The sequence below is a fragment of the Bombina bombina genome, chromosome 11 (genome assembly GCF_027579735.1).
Source record: "Bombina bombina isolate aBomBom1 chromosome 11, aBomBom1.pri, whole genome shotgun sequence".
Taxonomy (NCBI): domain Eukaryota; kingdom Metazoa; phylum Chordata; class Amphibia; order Anura; family Bombinatoridae; genus Bombina; species Bombina bombina.
The window spans coordinates 41,193,053-41,214,377 of NC_069509.1; the positions used below are offsets into that span (position 1 = coordinate 41,193,053).

The 21,325-nt window shown below is 37.5% G+C and overlaps 1 long non-coding RNA gene across 1 annotated transcript; it reads left to right on the forward strand.

Moving 5' to 3' along the window:
- Positions 1-5,142: 5,142 nt before the first annotated feature.
- LOC128642232 (uncharacterized) lies at positions 5,143-19,254 on the forward strand. Its single transcript, XR_008399636.1, has 2 exons — positions 5,143-5,245; positions 19,120-19,254. It is a non-coding gene; the product is annotated as an uncharacterized LOC128642232 (long non-coding RNA).
- Positions 19,255-21,325: the final 2,071 nt, after the last annotated feature.

A 21,325-nucleotide genomic window follows, 5' to 3' on the forward strand; every position in this document is an offset into this window, starting at 1 on the left:
AGTACAACTTGCACACAAAACAATAAAAATGACAGATGGTAGTAATTCCAATAAAAACTGGTTGCCAACATTACAAGAAGGTTTTAGAAGGTGCCAGTTTTGCAATGCCTGCAAAGAAATGAAAAAGGGACCTAAAATCTGTAACAAATTTTATTCCACTGATGGAAATAGGCAATATAATATTAATCAAGTTATCACGTGCAACAGTAAGAATGTAATATATCTGTTACGGTGCACGTGTAATTTAATTTATATAGGACGTACCTCCAGGCTCCTAAAAACAAGATTGAATGAGCATATACACAATATAAGAAAAGGTTTTCAGAAACATACATTATCGGCACACTTTGACAAAAAACACAATAGAAGAATAGGGGATCTCGAGTTTTTGGGTATCAGGAAGGTAGAATTTGGGTGGAAAGGAGGTGATATACAGAACCAACTAGGTCGTTTGGAGATGAAATGGATCCACACTATGGACAGTCTTATACCAAATGGCCTTAATAAGGATTTTGAGCTTCATCATTTTTTATAAACTCCCCAACTAATATACCAACTAATATATTCTCTAATCTTTTCTGGAAAAGCTTTTCTAGAAAACATTTTGAAGAAATCAATGAAATTAGACTTCTTATCCCTAGTATGAGTGTATCAGTAGAAAACAGTATAAATTAATAATTTAGAGTATAAACAGTATTCTAACTTAATTATATTATCTGGTACGTGATAGTGACTTGCTTATTATGTTTATAGAAATTACCCCAAGAACATCATTAACAGGATAGATCTCATTTTCAAAATGTACATGATTCCGTTTGTGATAATGAAGAGAACGTTACTAATATTAACCCCTTAAGGACACGGGCATTTTTCAATTTCTTTCCCTGAAGGACCAGGGCTATTTTTAAATTTCTGCGGTGTTTGTGTTTAGCTGTAATTTTCCTCTTACTCATTTACTGTACCCATACATATTATATACCGTTTTTCTCGCCATTAAATGGACTTTCTAAAGATACCATTATTTTCATCATATCTTATCATTTACTTTAAAAAAATTATAAAATATTAGGAAAAAATGGAAAAAATCACACTTTTTCTAACTTTGACCCCCACAATCTGTTACACATCTACAACCACCAAAAAACACCCATGCTAAATAGTTTCTAAATTTTGTCCTGAGTTTAGAAATACCCAATGTTTACATGTTCTTTGTTTTTTTTTACAAGTTATAGGGCCATAAATACAAGTAGCACTTTGCTATTTCCAAACCATTTTTTTTCAAAATTAGCGCTAGTTACATTGGGACACTGATATCTGTCAGGAATCCCTGATTAACCCTTGACATGTATATATTTTTTTTTAGAAGACATCCCAAAGTATTGATCTAGGTCCATTTTGGTATATTTCATGCCACCATTTCACCACCAAATGCAATCAAATAAAAAAAAATGTTCACTTTTTCCCAAATATTTTCACAAACTTTAGGTTTCTCACTGAAATTATTTACAAACAACTTGTGCAATTATGGCATAAATGGTTGTAAATGCTTCTCTGGGATCCCCTTTGTTCAAAAATAGCAGAAATATATGACTTTGGCGTTGCTTTTTGGTAATTAGAAGGCCGCTAAATGCCACTGCGCATCACACGTGTATTATGCCCAGCAGTGAAGGGGTTAATTAGGGAGCATGTAGGGAGCATCTAGGGTTAATTTTAGCTTTAGTGTAGTGTAGTAGACAACCCCAAGTATTGATCTAGGCCCATCTTGGTATATTTCATGCTACCATTTCACCGCTAAATGCGATCAAATTAAAAAAAACGTAAAATTTTTCACAATTTTAGGTTTCTCACTGAAATTATTTACAAACAACTTTTGCAAGTATGGCATAAATGATTGTAAATGCTTCTCTGGGACCCCTTTTGTTCAGAAATAGCAGACATATATGGCTTTGGCGTTGCTTTTTGGTAATTATAAGGCCGCTAAATGCCGCTGCGCACCACACGTGTATTATGCCCAGCAGTGCAGGGGTTAATTAGGTCATTTGTAGGGAGCTTGCAGGGTTAATTTTAGCTTTAGCGTAGAGATCAGCCTCCCACCTGACACATCACACCCCAGGATCCCTCCCAAATAGCTCTCTTCCCTCCCCCATCCCACAATTGTCCCCGCCATCTTAAGTACTGGCAGAAAGTCTGCCAGTACTAAAATAAAAGGTATATTTAAAATTTAAAAAAAAATTGTAAAGCATATTTACATATGCAGCTGTGTAGGATCCCCCCTTAGCCCCCAACCTCCCTGATCCCCCCCCAAACAGCTCTCTAACCCTCCACCTCTACCTTACTGGGAGCCATCTTGGGTACTGGCAGCTGTCTGCCAGTACCCTGTTTGCAAATACAAATGGGTTTTTTTTAGGTTTTTTAAAAAAAAAATTCCATTTTTTCTGTAGTGTAGCTTCCCCCCCCACTGCCAAATCCCCCACCCGCTCCCAGATCCCTTAGATTTATTTTTGTTGGGGATTGTATCCCCCCTTACTGCCAGTCTTATATAATTATTTTGCTGTAGTGTAGCGGTTCCCACCCGCTCCCTCCCCGTGCACGCGCCCACCCACCGGCCCCCGTGCACGCGCGCGCTCCCGTGCGCGCGCCCAACAACCCCGCCCCCGATCCCGCCCCCCTCTCTCTTCAATTTGTCACCAATGGCCGCCCACCCGCCTCCCACGGTCAGCTCCCACCCACCAACGATTGCGGCCATCGATGCCGGTGCAGAGAGGGCCACAGAGTGGCTCTCTCTGCATCGGATGGGGGACAAATGTTATTGCAGGATGCCTCGATATCGAGGCATCACTGCAATAACCGTAAAGCGGCTGGAAGCGATCAGGATCGCTTCCAGCCGCTTTAATCCCCAAAGTCGTACAGGGTACGTCGCTGGTCTTTAAAGACCAGGTTGTGTGCGACGTACCCTGTACGACTCGTGTCGTTAAGGGGTTAAATATGGTTCCGGTATATATTTCTCTTTATGTCTTGTATGACTATATTACATACTAACTGTAAATATTTTTTTATTTATATGGTATCTATTAAATTTGCAAAATGAAATGATTTCGTCTAGCTAATTTTAATATTCCTTTATCCAATATTGTTTGCCCTTAACTAATGTTTATGCATATATTGGTGAATGCCTTCACTCTTAATATTTCTACTTGGAGACAGTTTCATGGTGACCACAAATTTAAATGTTTGCCCACTCTAAAAATGGAGGACTGTGTACCGGATTTCCGGTTTTTGAATAACTTAAATTAAGGTTTTGGACATGCGCACACCATCCTTGATAAAGCTTCTTGCGAAACGTACGTTGGATTTATTGTTATTTGGCGTCTTTCCAAGTATCTGCACACCAATAAGAAGAGCTACAGTTACTGGACTTTCTGGGGAAGGTTGTGTGGTTCAGTTTCTACACTCCTTACCACGGTTTCTAGTATCTTGTTAAGCTCATATTGAGCAATGACTATATTGTATTGCCTAAACTTATTGCAAAAGGTGTTAATAGCAGGTCTTGTGACGCTATTTTATATATTGCGTTTTAATAAATTCTTTTATCTGAACAACTTGTACAAGAATCTGTTTACCCAACAGTATAAAAGTGGGTGTGCGCTTTTACCTGAGCTTGGCTATAGCTCCACCGCATGTGAGTAACCATTTGCACAGACACAAGTTTTGTATTGCAACAAAGTTACAGAATTACGCTATGTGGCATATTTTCTCTTTTTTATGAGGATCAAGGGAGACCACACAGAAGACTGAAGAGTGCCAGGAAGAATATATATATCCTTATATGAACTCTATATAAATCAATATATTTTTATGGTTTAAAAATATATTAGTGGCACCACATATATACTTTTATTTTGTGTTTATCTTATTATATCACATTTATTTCATTAGGGTATATTATGCATTTAACTCATATGGTAGAGGATTTTATTTTTGACCATTTTGAGTTTTGATTTGTGGCTAGTTTTACACTATGGGGCCGATTTATCATTGTCTGTCGGACATGATACGATGTAGCGTATGGATGTCCGCCAGACATTGCTGAATGCCGACAGCATACTCTGTCGGCATTTAACATTGCACAAGCAGTTCTGGTGAACTGCTTGTGCAATGCCGCCCCCTGCAGATTCGTGGCCAATCGGCCTCTAGCAGGGTGTGCGGATTGATGTCTGCAGCCTCAGAGGCGGCAGACTAGTTAAGGATCTGCGGTCTTAATACCGCTGCTTTTTAACTACTGTTTCTGGCGAGCCTGAAGGCTCGCACGGAAACAGTGGGATCAGGGGCCATTTGGCCCTTGATAATTCGCCCCCAAGTGATTGGCCGCACACAGGCTGCAGGCATATGATAGGAGATGTTGTTTAGTGGTCTCAAGAAGCTGTTGTTATTACTTCTACTAGATCGAGATCCGTTGATATTGCTATTCACTATACCTGTCATAATGGAGCTGTTCATTATATAATTGCTAATGGTATTATGAATTTAAAAAAGGGAAACATTTTAAAATGCTCTCTTGTAGATAAATAAAAATGGATAGTAAACTATTTTTTTTTGTGATTTAGAATTTTAAACAGCTTTCCAAATTACTGCTATTATCTCATTTCCTTTGTTCTCTTGGTATCCTTTGTTGAAAAGCATACTTAGGTAAGCCCAGGTGATGCAATGCTCTACCAGGAATTAGCTTGACACATATGTCTCTTGTGATTGATTCAACCAGTGTGTTCAGTAGTGCATTGCTGTTCCTTCAAGAAATTAATTTGATCATTGAAGTCAATTGTAAAGTTGTTTAACATTGTACTCTCTATCTGAATCATGAAATACGCATTTTGAGTTTCATGTCCCTTTAATATTCCTTCAATAAGAGAGAGACAAACAGCATAATATCACTCATATTGTTCAGTCTCAACATGAAGCATGATGAAGGCAAGAGAGGGTACAGTCACTTAATGTACTCCTGATCCCCTCCAAATGAATAAAAACAATAAATTATGTTTTATAATTATGAAATACCGGTAATTTGGTTAATTTATTAGTATTCTACTCTGTGGAATGTGTTCTAGTGCTGTAATTGTTCAGGCAAAACATTAACTGAATTTTTGTCACACAGGAAATTTGTATCGAAAGTTACCATATGGGCAGAAGATAAAGATTGAAGTGGACAAAAATTTAACTTACAGAGTATTCAGCGATAAGTCATATTCAGGTAAGTGTAATATTTATATTATTTTAGTCAAGATATAGATTTCATAGTTGCCAACTTTTGAAAAAAAATTCTAGGGACACTTTGCAGCAGAGCCACGCCCATGTAAAGTTTGCTTAGCTCCGCCTACTCCAATCCATCCCAAAACAAGCACAATTCTAGTAGTATAATTTAGTCATACTGATTGCTTAAAGTGCTTAAAGAGTGTTAAATTAAACTTTGATGATTCAGACAGTGCATGTCATTTTTAAATTCACTTCTCTTTGGTACCTTTAAAAAAAAAAAAAAAAAAAAAATATATATATATATATATATATATATATATATATATATATATATATATATATATATATATATATATATATGCATATCCCAAGCAGCAGAAATGCACTACTGGTACCTAGCTGTTGATTGGTGACTACACATTTGTCTTTTGTCATTGGCTCACCAGATGTGCTCAGCTAGCTCACAGCAGTGCATTGCTGGTGTAGAACTGATTTTAATTATGTTTTTTATCACTCTGCAGGGGTTAAACACAAGGTTATATGCAAGAAATAGTGCAATAATAGAATTGCTCTAACATATTAAAACATTTTTTTAGCACTGTTATAGCCCTTTAATGCAGGTTAAATTGTCAGGCTCCTCATTATCTCCCATACACCTAGATTACAAGTTGTGCGTTAGGGTTAAAAAGCAGCGTTCTGAGGTCCCAATGCTGCTTTTTAATGCCTGCTGGTATTACGAGTCTTGCAGGAGAGGGTTTACCGCTCACTTTTTTCACCAGACTCGGAAATACCGCAAATCCACTTATGTCAATTGCGTATCCTATATTTTCAATGGGACTTGCATAGCACCGGTATTACGAGTCTGACCAAAAGTGAGCGGTAAACCCTCTCCTGTCAAGACTCGTACCGCATTTAAAAGTAAGTAGTTAAGAGATTTATGGTACAACGCCGTAGCATAAAACTGTTACCTAAAGTGCTAAAAAGTACACTAACACCCATAAACTACCTATTAACCCCTAAACCGAGGCCCTCCCACATCGCAAACACTAAAACAAAAATTTTAACCTCTAATCTGCCGAACCTGACATGGCCGACACTATAATAAATATATAAACCCCTAAACCGCCACACCCTCGCATCGCAAACACTAGTTAAAGATTATTAACCCCTAATCTGCCGGCCCTAACATCACCGCCACCTACCTACATTTATTAACCCCTAATCCACCGCCCCCAACATTGCCGCCACTATATTAAAGTTATTAACCCCTAAACCTAAGTCTAACCCTAACCCCCCCTAACTTAAATATAATTTAAATAAATCTAAATAAAATTACTATAATTAAATAAATTATTCCTATTTAAAACTAAATACTTACCTATAAAATAAACCCTAAGCTAGCTACAATATAACTAATAGTTACATTGTAGCTAGCTTAGGGTTTATTTTTATTTTACAGGCAACTTTGTATTTATTTTAACTAGGTACAATATTTATTAAATAGTTATTAACTATTTAATAACTACCTAGTTAAAATAAAGACACATTTACCTGTAAAATAAAACCTAACCTAAGTTACAATTACACCTAACACTACACTACAATTAAATCAATTAAATAAATTAAATACAATTAATTACAATTAAATGAAATTATCTAAAGTACAAAAAAACAAACACTAAATTATAGAAAATAATAAACAAATTACAAGATTTTTAAACTAATTACACCTAATCTAATCCCCCTAACAAAATATAAAAGTCCCCAAAAATAAAAAAAAAAGCCCTACCCTTCACTAAATTACAAATAGCCCTTAAAAGGGCCTTTTGCGGGGCATTGCCCCAAAGTAATCAGCTCTTTTACCTGTAAAACAAATTACAATACCCCCCCAACATTAAAACCCACCACCCACACACCCAACCCTACTCTAAAACCCACCCAATCCCCCCTTAAAAAACCTAACAATAACCCCGTGAAGATCACCTTACCGGGAGACATCTTCACCCAACCGGGCCGAAGTCCTCAACGAAGCCGGGCGAAGTCTTCATCCAACCGGGCAGAAGTGGTCCTCCAGACGGGCAGAAGTCTTCATCCAGAAGGCATCTTCTATCTTCATCCATCCGGAGCGGAGCGGGTCCATCTTCAAGACATCCTACGCGGAGCATCATCTTCCATCGACGTCTTCTTCTTCTGAATGTTCCTTTAAATGACGTCATCCAAGATGGCGTCCCTTCAATTCCGATTGGCTGATAGAATTCTATCAGCCAATCGGAATTAAGGTAGAAAAAATCCTATTGGCTGATGCTTAGATGCCTTCTTTTTCAAATAAAAATAGCAAGAGAACGAAGAAATATGAATAATAGGAGTAAATTAGAAAGTTGCTTACAATTGCATGCTCTATCTGAATGACGAAAGAAGAAAAATTGGGTTCAGTGTCCCTTTATGGTTTTCATCTTTGCTGGTGCAGTGATTGCTTATAATAGGTTAATAGACCAAGAAATGCCCCAGTAAATCTGGATTTTTAGTATGTTCTGTGAATACCAGTCCCAGCACATAAAGAGACTGATGTATTAAGTCCCTGCTAAGCAAAACTTCAGGGTATAAATGGAAGAATTTACACATGTTCCAAACTGTGCAACACTATTGAATTGCCTTGATTCATTACCCATGTCTCCTACCCTACCTGGTATTATATATCACATATCACATGTCATGACCATGTTGGGTATTGAACTCTGGTCTCTCAGGTTGTATCCCAGTGACTTACCATTGAGTCACCACAGGGCTTTTACTTGCGGATGCTTCCTTTTTGTTTTTTGCTTTCTCTCTCTCAGGCTTTCTGGCTCCACCTCATGTCAGCTGTTGGTAATATGCAATTACCAACAGACTATTTAAACCTGCCTGGCTAATCAGTCTGTGCCCTGACATTGAGTCTATGTCTTTGTTTGTAAAAGAAGAATCATTTTGCCTTGAAGCCTGATTTTGACTTACCTGCTGGATTTTCTTCCTTATCTGTTTTCTAACCTCTGCCTGCCTGGATTGCCAAGGTCTGTGCTTAACCCTCTGCCTGCCTGGACTGCCAAGGCCTGTGCTTAACCTTTGCCTGCCTGGACTGCCAAGGTCTGTGCTTAACCTCTGCCTGCCTGGACTGCCAAGGCCTGTGCTTAACCTCTACTTGCCAAGGCCTGTGCTTAAACTCTGCCTGCCTGGACTGCCAAGGTCTGTGTTTAAAAACAAGAAAAATGAGACGCACCACTGAGGCAGAACAAAAGCTAGAAAACTTATATGCTTGTCCACAAGGCCAGTGCCACTCTGTGTGCTGTCTCCTTTTGCACACTATGCCTTTTCACAGAGAAAAAATATCCTGTAGCATATCAGTCTGATCCTGGCCAATGACAGTCCAGCGCTGAAATACCAGGCAATTCTTCTCTGAACAAGATAAAACAACAAACCCCAGATGTACGTTTCGGCCTCCCTTGGGCCTCATCAGTGAGGTGCAGTTGCATGTCTCTAGGACATGTGGCAAGGAGTCCATGAGGCCTATTTATCAAGCCGTCAACCGCAAATATGTTGGAATTCCACAGCGTAATTGTGGCGAGCCTGATTTGCCCTATTTATCAAAGCCTACAAACCAGCAAAAGTTGAAATCTGTGACGTAACACACAATCCGCCGGTCTCAGTCCGACACAGATTGATGCTTACATCATTACAGATGTTCTGAATACAAATTCGGCACTATCTGACACCTTTTGCAAGTTATCAAACTTCTAACATGTACGCTCACCACTATTTCGGCCCAGCGTACCTGCTTTTCAATCCACTTACTAAACCTATTAACCCCTAAACTGCCAGCCCCCCACATCGCCATAAACTAAATTAAGATAATAACCCCTAAACCTAACAACCTGCTAACTTTACATTAAATATTAACTCATCCCTATCTTATGATACATTTAAAATTACATTTATAATTAAGTTAAACTATATTAAACTACTAATTAACCTACCCTAACTATTATACTAAAATTAAATTTAACTATATTAAACTATTAATTAACCTACCCTATTATATTAAAATTACATTAAACTAACAATTAAATTAGCTATATTACATATTTAAAAACCTTAACCTACTCAAATTATTAAAATCTACTATTAAAAATTACTAAGTTACAAAAAAATAACAACTAAGTTACACAAAATAACAAACACTAAGTTACAATAAAACAAAACACTAAATTACACAAAATAAAAAATAAATGATCAAATATTTAAACTAATTATTTATTATTATTATTATTATCAGGTATTTGTAGAGCGCCAACAGATTCCGCAGCGCTGTAAACATAGTCGGTGTACAGGATAGCTTTTGTAGGGGTCAAGTGGGTAGAGGGCCCTGCCGAGAGTATCACTGTTGTAGTCGGCTCTTATGAAGCGATCTGTAAACAGCTGGGCCCATAGGCTTACAATCTAAGGGGTTCAAGGGGAAAGCAATGGCGTTAGGAAAAGTTAGTGTTGGTTGTATGCATAATTGGTAGCAAGAAAGGGGGATCAATGGCACTGCTAGTAGATTAACATGACTACACCCTAATTAGATTACTAGTTTTGTTTCCTATAATCACAGGGTAAGTGGTGCTGTGTATTGTCTAGACTACAGAAAGAACATGGGCAAAAAGACCAAGGAAGAATACACGTATAGCACTCATATAGTCATCTATAATAAATTGTGTATATCTGTATAGAACAATATGATGCCAAATGGTAAGGGAAGTACGCTGGGATAATTAAAACATAACTTTTATTAATTACGCAAAAAACGGAGATAAAAAAAAGGGATGTGCAATTAAAAACAATAGCTGCCTGGGGCGTGATACATTTGTATATCTTGTAACACTGAAGTGTTAGTGTATAACAATTCAAAGTTTGTTATGTAATTGGGGTATAAGTACCTGGGCTAGATATAGTAACTCACTGTAATGTTAGAGATAACCAGTATTTCTTATGTTGAACCTATTCATAAGATTAGTTAACCCAAACTTGGTTCCACCATGAATTGTGCGCAGTGACAAATATCTAAAGCCAATAAAGTTTAAGTTTACCCCAATTTTACTAGTTAATATAATGTATTCAGAGTTATGTTGAGCACATAAATATGAACAGGGCAAAAAACATTGGTAGTCAGTGTGATTGGTGCATACTTGAGGTATTTATGTTGGTCTGTTAAATATCTTACAGACTACAACATTATACCTTGGCATAACATATTAATACATATGTATGAAGATAATTTCGTTTAACAGCTATCTCTTAGTTTTTTTAAAACAATTCCTGAGTATAAATAAACTCTCTTAGTTTTAGGTGATTGCAGGTTGTAGCTGCTGTATATTAGTTTGTAAGCAATTATGCTATCCAAAATATCTTTAAAGGTTTGCCAAAAATTATGAGTAGTCTTTTATAGTAAAGATTTGATTCACTAAATCAGACTCAATGTGTTGGTGTTGGCCTGCCTGATTGAGATTTGATGTTGCACAAATCAATAAACCACTGATGCTGCAGCTTGTTATATGTTTGCTGTGTAGTAAGTAACATCTGATATACAAGAGAGATAGAGCAGCGTATAATGTTGTGCTTGGCAGGGTTACTTTTTGCACTAAAACCGTTTATGTGAGCAGCAAGTCTCAGTTCTAAATACAGCATACTATGTTAGATTGCTAAACAATAGCTTGATACTTTGTTTCCAAAGCGTGGTAAATCACATCAAGCAATTTTATTCATAATACACAAGTTCATTTTCAACCGATACCTCTGTTTGTATTAAGTTTGCAAATTAGCACGTTTTGTTATTTGCATACATATGTAACAGGTATACTTGAGTAGGTAACCGGTTTCTATAAAACTTGCTGCTAAAGTATTAATAAGTTTGTTCCATATAGGTTGTGCAGGTTTCCCACAGCTAGGTTAGATGCATAGATAATTGCGCTTATATAATCAGGATTACAATTTGTCTTGAATTAGACACCCTGATATTTGACAAGTAATTTGTCTAGGTCTAACATCCGGCTGGCTTGTGCTTCACTGCTGTGCTAATGCCTTTAAGTAACGCTGAAACTATTGTATTACTATGCTCCAGTTTGACAACAGTGTTGTAAATAATAATTGCCCTGTTTAGTGCTCATTATACGTGCAAATGTAACCTATTTTACGTAGGAATGACCACAAGAAAAATACGCACAAGATTGCAGGAACATCTGAGAAACATAAAAAATGCACAAAAGGACATCGACTCAGGCAAAACGATTACTTCAGTCGCCAGGCATTTCCTCACAGTGCATAGATCTAAACAATCAGATTTACACTGCTTTGGTTTGCAAAAAATTAACCTAGGTATTAGAGGTGGAGACCAAGAAAAATCTCTATTAAGAGCAGAAACAAGGTGGATATTCTTGCTAAACTCTGTTCACCCTTCAGGGTTGAATGAACAAAATAATTTCGCCCACTTTTTATAAAAATAGGACTGTTCTAAATTGAATATAGTGTAAGCATTGGAGATATAAGTATACCCCATAAGATCAAAAGCCCTCCAATATGTTTGTTCAAGAAAAATAATCAATAAGTTGTGTGTACATATAACAACACAAGACAAAAAATAAAAAATAAAAAATAAAGTTCTTTCTGGTATAACCAGATAATGTATACTGTCTCCAGACGGATATATTATATAGATCTTAATTAAAAAACAAATATCTAATGGATGTCTTTGTAACATCCTCAAACAATTGCTCACTATTAATAAGCACATTAATCACAACCCTTCACTTTCAAAGTTTGCACACTTAGATTTAATAGTTTTTCACACAATTTATTTTAGTTATAAATATAGGTTATCACATATTCACATATGATCCTAGCAAGCATCAACTAATTCACACCCGTTACATGTCCATTTATGTAGTAGATCTAAGGTCACATATTAATAATAGTACAACGACACTAACAATATAGTTATTTTCTTCTTAATATTCCCCTTCACTATAAAATCCCATCACACAGTTATCACACAATTATGTCAGAGTTAGACTTATAAACTTAACACACAGGTAGAATTATTAGATTATGATTTTAATCATTAGGTATATGTTTGAGATATCTCACAATAATGTAATAAACCAAATGATTAAAAGAAATAAAAATTAAAATATTACAGATCTATTATTCTGGTATCCAGTAACTAAGTAGAGTGTATATACCATTATAAGAAACCTTATAGTCTCTTGATGTCAGATTAGCGAGATAACAATGGTTCTGTTATAAAAACACAATTACCAATACATTCTCTACTTTTGCCGTACTAGCAACAATAACAAGTATTAGATCTTAATCGACATTTAATATATGTAAACATTAAGGCTACAAGACTTATAATCTCCTCTGACTTGCATACAATTGGTTCGATGTTGGAACCTACGGCGTCACGAAGTGGGCGGATATGCAGCTTCCGGTACGCAATAAAAAGCCGTTCTGAGCGCGACGCGCGCACACCCCCTTTGAGAAAGCCGAGTGTACGGCGAAACATGTTAGGGCAATGGTGAGGAGTCAGGGAGCTCCTGTGTTTGTTAGGGCTAGTTGAACCTGGGGTAACATTTGTTATTTAACGGTCGGTTCAGTTATAACGCTTACAGGCAATTACAAACAACCTTTCTATTTTTAACTTATGCAGGAAAGGCTTATTAGAAAATGTTTAACTGGACCTGGATATTTATTATATCTTGCTAACGAGAATGTTATATAATGAGCACTAAACAGGGCAATTATTATTTACAACACTGTTGTCAAACTGGAGCATAGTAATACAATAGTTTCAGCGTTACTTAAAGGCATTAGCACAGCAGTGAAGCACAAGCCAGCCGGATGTTAGACCTAGACAAATTACTTGTCAAATATCAGGGTGTCTAATTCAAGACAAATTGTAATCCTGATTATATAAGCGCAATTATCTATGCATCTAACCTAGCTGTGTGAAACCTGCACAACCTATATGGAACAAACTTATTAATACTTTAGCAGCAAGTTTTATAGAAACCGGTTACCTACTCAAGTATACCTGTTACATATGTATGCAAATAACAAAACGTGCTAATTTGCAAACTTAATACAAACAGAGGTATCAGTTGAAAATGAACTTGTGTATTATGAATAAAATTGCTTGATGTGATTTACCACGCTTTGGAAACAAAGTATCAAGCTATTGTTTAGCAATCTAACTAAGGCCTAGATTTAGAGTTTGGCGGTAGCCGTGAAAACCAGCGTTAGAGGCTCCTAACGCTGGTTTTAGGCTACCGCCGGTATTTGGAGTCAGTCAGGAAAGGGTCTAACGCTCACTTTTCAGCCGCGACTTTTCCATACCGCAGATCCCCTTACGTCAATTGCGTATCCTATCTTTTCAATGGGATCTTTCTAACTCCGGTATTTAGAGTTGTGTCTGAAGTGAGCGTTAGAATTCTAACTACAAAACTCCAGCCGCAGAAAAAAGTCAGTAGTTAAGAGCTTTCTGGGCTAACGCCGGTTCATAAAGCTCTTAACTACTGTGCTCTAAAGTACACTAACACCCATAAACTACCTATGTACCCCTAAACCGAGGTCCCCCCACATCGCCGCCACTCGATTAAATTTTTTTAACCCCTAATATGCTAATATGCCTGTACGCTCCCTTTTTGGAGCCTAACGCAGCCATTCTGTGAACTCTCAATACCAGAGGTATTTAAAAGGTGCGGCAAGAAAAAAGCCAGCGTTAGCTACGCGGGTCGTTACCGACAAAACTCTAAATCTAGGCGTAAGTATGCTATATTTAGAACTGAGACTTGCTGCTCACATAAACGTTTTTTAGTGCAAAAACTAACACTGCCAAGCACAACATTATACGCTGCTCTATCTCTCTTGTATAGTTCACGTACCAAAAAGAGGGATTTGTTGTAAAATGACAGAAAAGCAGGGAATAGCAAGATTTCAGTGCAGGGCCTTAGTTCACGTACCAAAAAGAGGGATTTGTTGTAAAATGACAGAAAAGCAGGGAATAGCAAGATTTCAGTGCAGGGCCTTAGTTCACGTACCAAAAAGAGGGATTTGTTGTAAAATGACAGAAAAGCAGGGAATAGCAAGATTTCAGTGCAGGGCCTTAGTTCACGTACCAAAAAGAGGGATTTGTTGTAAAATGACAGAAAAGCAGGGAATAGCAAGATTTCAGTGCAGGGCCTTAGTTCACGTACCAAAAAGAGGGATTTGTTGTAAAATGACAGAGAAGCAGGGAATAGCAAGATTTCAGTGCAGGACCTTAGTTCACGTACCAAAAAGAGGGATTTGTTGTAAAATGACAGAAAAGCAGGGAATAGCAAGATTTCAGTGCAGGGCCTTAGTTCATGTACCAAAAAGAGGGATTTGTTGTAAAATGACAGAAAAGCAGGGAATAGCAAGATTTCAGTGCAATGCCTTAGTTCACGTACCAAAAAGAGGGATTTGTTGTAAAATGACAGAAAAGCAGGGAATAGCAAGATTTCAGTGCAGGGCCTTAGTTCACGTACCAAAAAGAGGGATTTGTTGTAAAATGACAGAAAAGCAGGAAATAGCAAGATTTCAGTGCAGGGCCTTAGTTCATGTACCAAAAAGAGGGATTTGTTGTAAAATGACAGAAAAGCAGGGAATAGCAAGATTTCAGTGCAGGGCCTTAGTTCACGTACCAAAAAGAGGGATTTGTTGTAAAATGACAGAAAAGCAGGGAATAGCAAGATTTCAGTGCAGGGCCTTAGTTCACGTACCAAAAAGAGGGATTTGTTGTAAAATGACAGAAAAGCAGGGAATAGCAAGATTTCAGTGCAGGGCCTTAGTTCACATACCAAAAAGAGGGATTTGTTGTAAAATGACAGAAAAGCAGGGAATAGCAAGATTTCAGTGCAGGGCCTTAGTTCATGTACCAAAAAGAGGGATTTGTTGTAAAATGACAGAAAAGCAGGGAATAGCAAGATTTCAGTGCAATGCCTTAGTTCACGTACCAAAAAGAGGGATTTGTTGTAAAATGACAGAAAAGCAGGGAATAGCAAGATTTCAGTGCAGGGCCTTAGTTCACGTACCAAAAAGAGGGATTTGTTGTAAAATGACAGAAAAGCAGGAAATAGCAAGATTTCAGTGCAGGGCCTTAGTTCATGTACCAAAAAGAGGGATTTGTTGTAAAATGACAGAAAAGCAGGGAATAGCAAGATTTCAGTGCAGGGCCTTAGTTCACGTACCAAAAAGAGGGATTTGTTGTAAAATGACAGAAAAGCAGGGAATAGCAAGATTTCAGTGCAGGGCCTTAGTTCACGTACCAAAAAGAGGGATTTGTTGTAAAATGACAGAAAAGCAGGGAATAGCAAGATTTCAGTGCAGGACCTTAGTTCACGTACCAAAAAGAGGGATTTGTTGTAAAATGACAGAAAAGCAGGGAATAGCAAGATTTCAGTGCAATGCCTTAGTTCACGTACCAAAAAGAGGGATTTGTTGTAAAATAACAGAAAAGCAGGGAATAGCAAGATTTCAGTGCAGGGCCTTAGTTCACATACCAAAAAGAGGGATTTGTTGTAAAATGACAGAAAAGCAGGGAATAGCAAGATTTCAGTGCAGGGCCTTAGTTCACGTACCAAAAAGAGGGATTTGTTGTAAAATGACAGAAAAGCAGGGAATAGCAAGATTTCAGTGCAGGGCCTTAGTTCACGTACCAAAAAGAGGGATTTGTTGTAAAATGACAGAAAAGCAGGGAATAGCAAGATTTCAGTGCAGGGCCTTAGTTCACGTACCAAAAAGAGGGATTTGTTGTAAAATGACAGAAAAGCAGGGAATAGCAAGATTTCAGTGCAGGGCCTTAGTTCACGTACCAAAAAGAGGGATTTGTTGTAAAATGACAGAAAAGCAGGGAATAGCAAGATTTCAGTGCAGGACCTTAGTTCACGTACCAAAAAGAGGGATTTGTTGTAAAATGACAGAAAAGCACGGAATAGCAAGATTTCAGTGCAGGGCCTTAGTTCATGTACCAAAAAGAGGGATTTGTTGTAAAATGACAGAAAAGCAGGGAATAGCAAGATTTCAGTGCAATGCCTTAGTTCACGTACCAAAAAGAGGGATTTGTTGTAAAATGACAGAAAAGCAGGGAATAGCAAGATTTCAGTGCAGGGCCTTAGTTCACGTACCAAAAAGAGGGATTTGTTGTAAAATGACAGAAAAGCAGGGAATAGCAAGATTTCAGTGCAGGGCCTTAGTTCATGTACCAAAAAGAGGGATTTGTTGTAAAATGACAGAAAAGCAGGGAATAGCAAGATTTCAGTGCAGGGCCTTAGTTCACGTACCAAAAAGAGGGATTTGTTGTAAAATGACAGAAAAGCAGGGAATAGCAAGATTTCAGTGCAGGGCCTTAGTTCACGTACCAAAAAGAGGGATTTGTTGTAAAATGACAGAAAAGCAGGAAATAGCAAGATTTCAGTGCAGGGCCTTAGTTCACGTACCAAAAAGAGGGATTTGTTGTAAAATGACAGAAAAGCAGGGAATAGCAAGATTTCAGTGCAGGACCTTAGTTCACGTACCAAAAAGAGGGATTTGTTGTAAAATGACAGAAAAGCAGGGAATAGCAAGATTTCAGTGCAATGCCTTAGTTCACGTACCAAAAAGAGGGATTTGTTGTAAAATAACAGAAAAGCAGGGAATAGCAAGATTTCAGTGCAGGGCCTTAGTTCACATACCAAAAAGAGGGATTTGTTGTAAAATGACAGAAAAGCAGGGAATAGCAAGATTTCAGTGCAGGGCCTTAGTTCACGTACCAAAAAGAGGGATTTGTTGTAAAATGACAGAAAAGCAGGGAATAGCAAGATTTCAGTGCAGGGCCTTAGTTCACGTACCAAAAAGAGGGATTTGTTGTAAAATGACAGAAAAGCAGGGAATAGCAAGATTTCAGTGCAGGGCCTTAGTTCACGTACCAAAAAGAGGGATTTGTTGTAAAATGACAGAAAAGCAGGGAATAGCAAGATTTCAGTAGAATAGTATTGGCTGATAGAATTCTATCAGCCAATCGGAATTCAAGGGACGCCATCTGCGATGACATCATTTAAAGGGAAACTTCATTGTTCAGAAGACGTCATCAGTAGAGGATGCTCCACGCCGGATGTCTTGAAGATTGAGCCGCTCCACGCCAGATGGATGAAGATAGAAGATGCCGTCTGGATGAAGACTTCTGCCCGGTTGGATGAAGACTTCGGCCCGCTTGGATGAAGACTTCTGCCGGCTTCGCTGAGGACTTCGTTGAGGATGGATGTTGGGTCTTCAAAAACTGTAAGTGGATCTTCAGGGGTTAGTGTTAGGTTTAGGTTTTTTTAAGGGTTTATTGGGTGGGTTTTTAGGTTAGGGACTTTGGGAGGAAAAAAAGCTAAATGCCCTTTTCAGGGCAATGGGGAGCTTAGGTTTTTATTTGGGGGGTTGGTTGTGTGGGTGGTGAGTTTTACTGTTGGGGGGGGTGTTTGTATTTTTATTTACAGGTTAAAGAGCTGATTTCTTTGGGACAATGCCCCACAAAAGGCCCTTTTAAGGGCCATTGGTAGTTTATTGTTGGCTAGGGTTTTTTTTATTTTGGGGGGGCTTTTTATTTTCATAGGGCTCTTAGATTAGGTGTAATTAGTTTAAATATTTGATCATTTATTTTTTATTTTGTGTAATTTAGTGTTTTTTATTTTGTGTAACTTAGTGTTTGTTATTTTATGTAACTTAGTTGTTAATATTTTGTAACTTAGTAATTTTTAATAGTAGATTTAAATAATTTGAGTAGGGTTAGGTTTTTAAATATGTAATATAGTTAATTTAATTGTTAGTTTAATGTAATGTTAGTATAATAGTTAGGGTAGGTTAATTAATAGTTTAATATAGTTTAATTTAATTTTAGTATAAAAGTTATGGTAGATTAATTAATAGTTTAATATAGTTTAATGTAATTGTAGTATAATAGTTAGGATAGGTTAATTAATAGTTTAATATAGTTTATTTTAATTCTAAAGGTAAGTTTAAATTTATTATAAGATAGGGATGAGTTAATATTTAATGTAAAGTTAAATAAAAATAAATTATATTTTTTTAGCTGTTCGGTCACACTAATGAGTGCAACTTTAACTTGAGCTCGGGAGTGCATGTTACTTCCAACTTGTAATATGCGCATGTTAGCGAGGTCACAATATAACTTATTGCGACTTGCAGTAACGATAGTGCGCCACTTGTAATCTAACATTAAGGGCTAGATTACGAATGTAGTGCTTGTATTTTAGCCTATATACACACATAAACACATAAATAAATATGTAAACATATATATTTACATATTATACAGTTAAATACCTGAAAACATGAAAAAGCATATGTATTTAATATTAAATAATGTTTTAACTATGTAGGTACTTTTACATTCCAATGTTCTTCACATAGGGTAATAGGTTCTTTATGTGCAAACTTTTTATTTTCGATTTGCAATCAGAGTGCAACCAGACGCTCACAAAAAGCTTAGTTCTAGCGAATGTAATGCGCAAGCAGGAACGTTAAATAGCGCTCAACTCGTAATATAGCCATCAGTTGAGTTCTGGATTTGAAGAGGAGACACATTGCAATATAATTATAAAAAAAATACCCCAAAAGTTTGTGTGATTTCTCTCCATGCTGATGAGGTTTTGATCATTAGGCATTAGAGTGATGCGATATAGTTGATATGTTGATTTGCTTCTGAGTGAGTAATTGCTTAAAAACTATTAAATAATGGTTATAACTAAACAAAAGATCTAATCATTTTAATCCTGATTCTTATTGTATTTATATTAACAGAACCTGAGTGTGTTCAAGAAGAACAAATGGAAAAGATACAGATTCCAGGATCAAAGGGACAACCAGTATCAAAGAAGTAAAAATAAAAAATGTTGGGATATATCTTTAGAAAAATAAAATAAAACATAAATCTTATATGTCACTATATTTATATTGAATACATATTGACATATATTTTGAGAACTATTGGACATGGAAGCACAAACAACATATGTACATAATTTGGTATAAACACTTGTGTCCTATACATATTATATTGTTCTGGGGAAACTTCCAGGGAGTCAGCCCTGTACAGACAAATAATTCAGAGCTGTGGGAAAATACTGATAATCTGAGAACTATCTACTTAAAATTACACCATACACCCAAACTGGGGAAGAACTTGAAGTGGTGTACCAGTTATAGACCCATTTCTCTAATAAATCAAGACCTAAAAATCTTTACTAAAATATTGGCAAATAGGTTAAAAAACATCTTAAAGGATATTATACACCCCGGCCAAATTTGGTTTGTGACTGGTAGAGAAGCACTTGATAATATCAGGCGCATGATAATAACAATAGCCCATCTGGCTAAAATAAAAACGCCTTCTCTGGTCCTTTCATTGGATGCGGAGAAGGCATTTGATAGGTTAGATTGGACATACATGTTTGCAGTCCTAGAGAAATGGGATTTAAAGGCCCCTTTATAGATGCCTTACAAAATATTTATTATAAACCCACCGCAACTGTCAGAGCGATGGGACATCACTCCAAACTTATAAATATCAAAAACAGCATGATGCAGGGCTGTCCACTGTAACCATTGTTGTTCGATATATATATGGAGCCCTTGGCGGCTTGTATTAGACTATCTTCTGATGTACATGGACTGAAGATAAAAGACACTGACTACAGAATATCCCTTTTTGTGGACGATGTCCTACTGACATTAACCAAACCCTTGACGCCCCTAACAAACCTTTATGACATTCTCCATCAATTTTCTGCCATATCAGGATACAAGATCAATATGGATAAAAGTGAGGCCATGGCAATAGCATTACCGGACTACACAAAAAAGCTAATACCAATTAAGCATATTAGGTGATGTGCATCTCTGTAATGAGAAGGGGTGTGGTCTAATGACATCAACACCCTATATCAGGTGTGCATAATTATTAGGCAACTTCCTTTCTTTTGGCAAAATGGGTCAAAAGAAGGACTTGACAGGCTCAGAAAAGTCAAAAATAGTGAGATATCTTGCAGAGGGATGCAGCACTCTTAAAATTGCAAAGCTTCTGAAGCGTGATCATCGAACAATCAAGCGTTTCATTCAAAATAGTCAACAGGGTCGCAAGAAGCGTGTGGAAAAACCAAGGCGCAAAATAACTGCCCATGAACTGAGAAAAGTCAAGCGTGCAGCTGCCAAGATGCCACTTGCCACCAGTTTGGCCATATTTCAGAGCTGCAACATCACTGGAGTGCCCAAAAGCACAAGGTGTGCAATACTCAGAGACATGGCCAAGGTAAGAAAGGCTGAAAGACGACCACCACTGAACAAGACACACAAGCTGAAACGTCAAGACTGGGCCAAGAAATATCTCAAGACTGATTTTTCTAAGGTTTTATGGACTGATGAAATGAGAGTGAGTCTTGATGGGCCAGATGGATGGGCCCGTGGGTGGATTGGTAAAGGGCAGAGAGCTCCAGTCCGACTCAGACGCCAGCAAGGTGGAGGTGGAGTACTGGTTTGGGCTGGTATCATCAAAGATGAGCTTGTGGGGCCTTTTCGGGTTGAGGATGGAGTCAAGCTCAACTCCCAGTCCTACTGCCAGTTTCTGGAAGACACCTTCTTCAAGCAGTGGTACAGGAAGAAGTCTGCATCCTTCAAGAAAAACATGATTTTCATGCAGGACAATGCTCCATCACACGCGTCCAAGTACTCCACAGCGTGGCTGGCAAGAAAGGGTATAAAAGAAGAAAATCTAATGACATGGCCTCCTTGTTCACCTGATCTGAACCCCATTGAGAACCTGTGGTCCATCATCAAATGTGAGATTTACAAGGAGGGAAAACAGTACACCTCTCTGAACAGTGTCTGGGAGGCTGTGGTTGCTGCTGCATGCAATGTTGATGGTGAACAGATCAAAACACTGACAGAATCCATGGATGGCAGGCTTTTGAGTGTCCTTGCAAAGAAAGGTGGCTATATTGGTCACTGATTT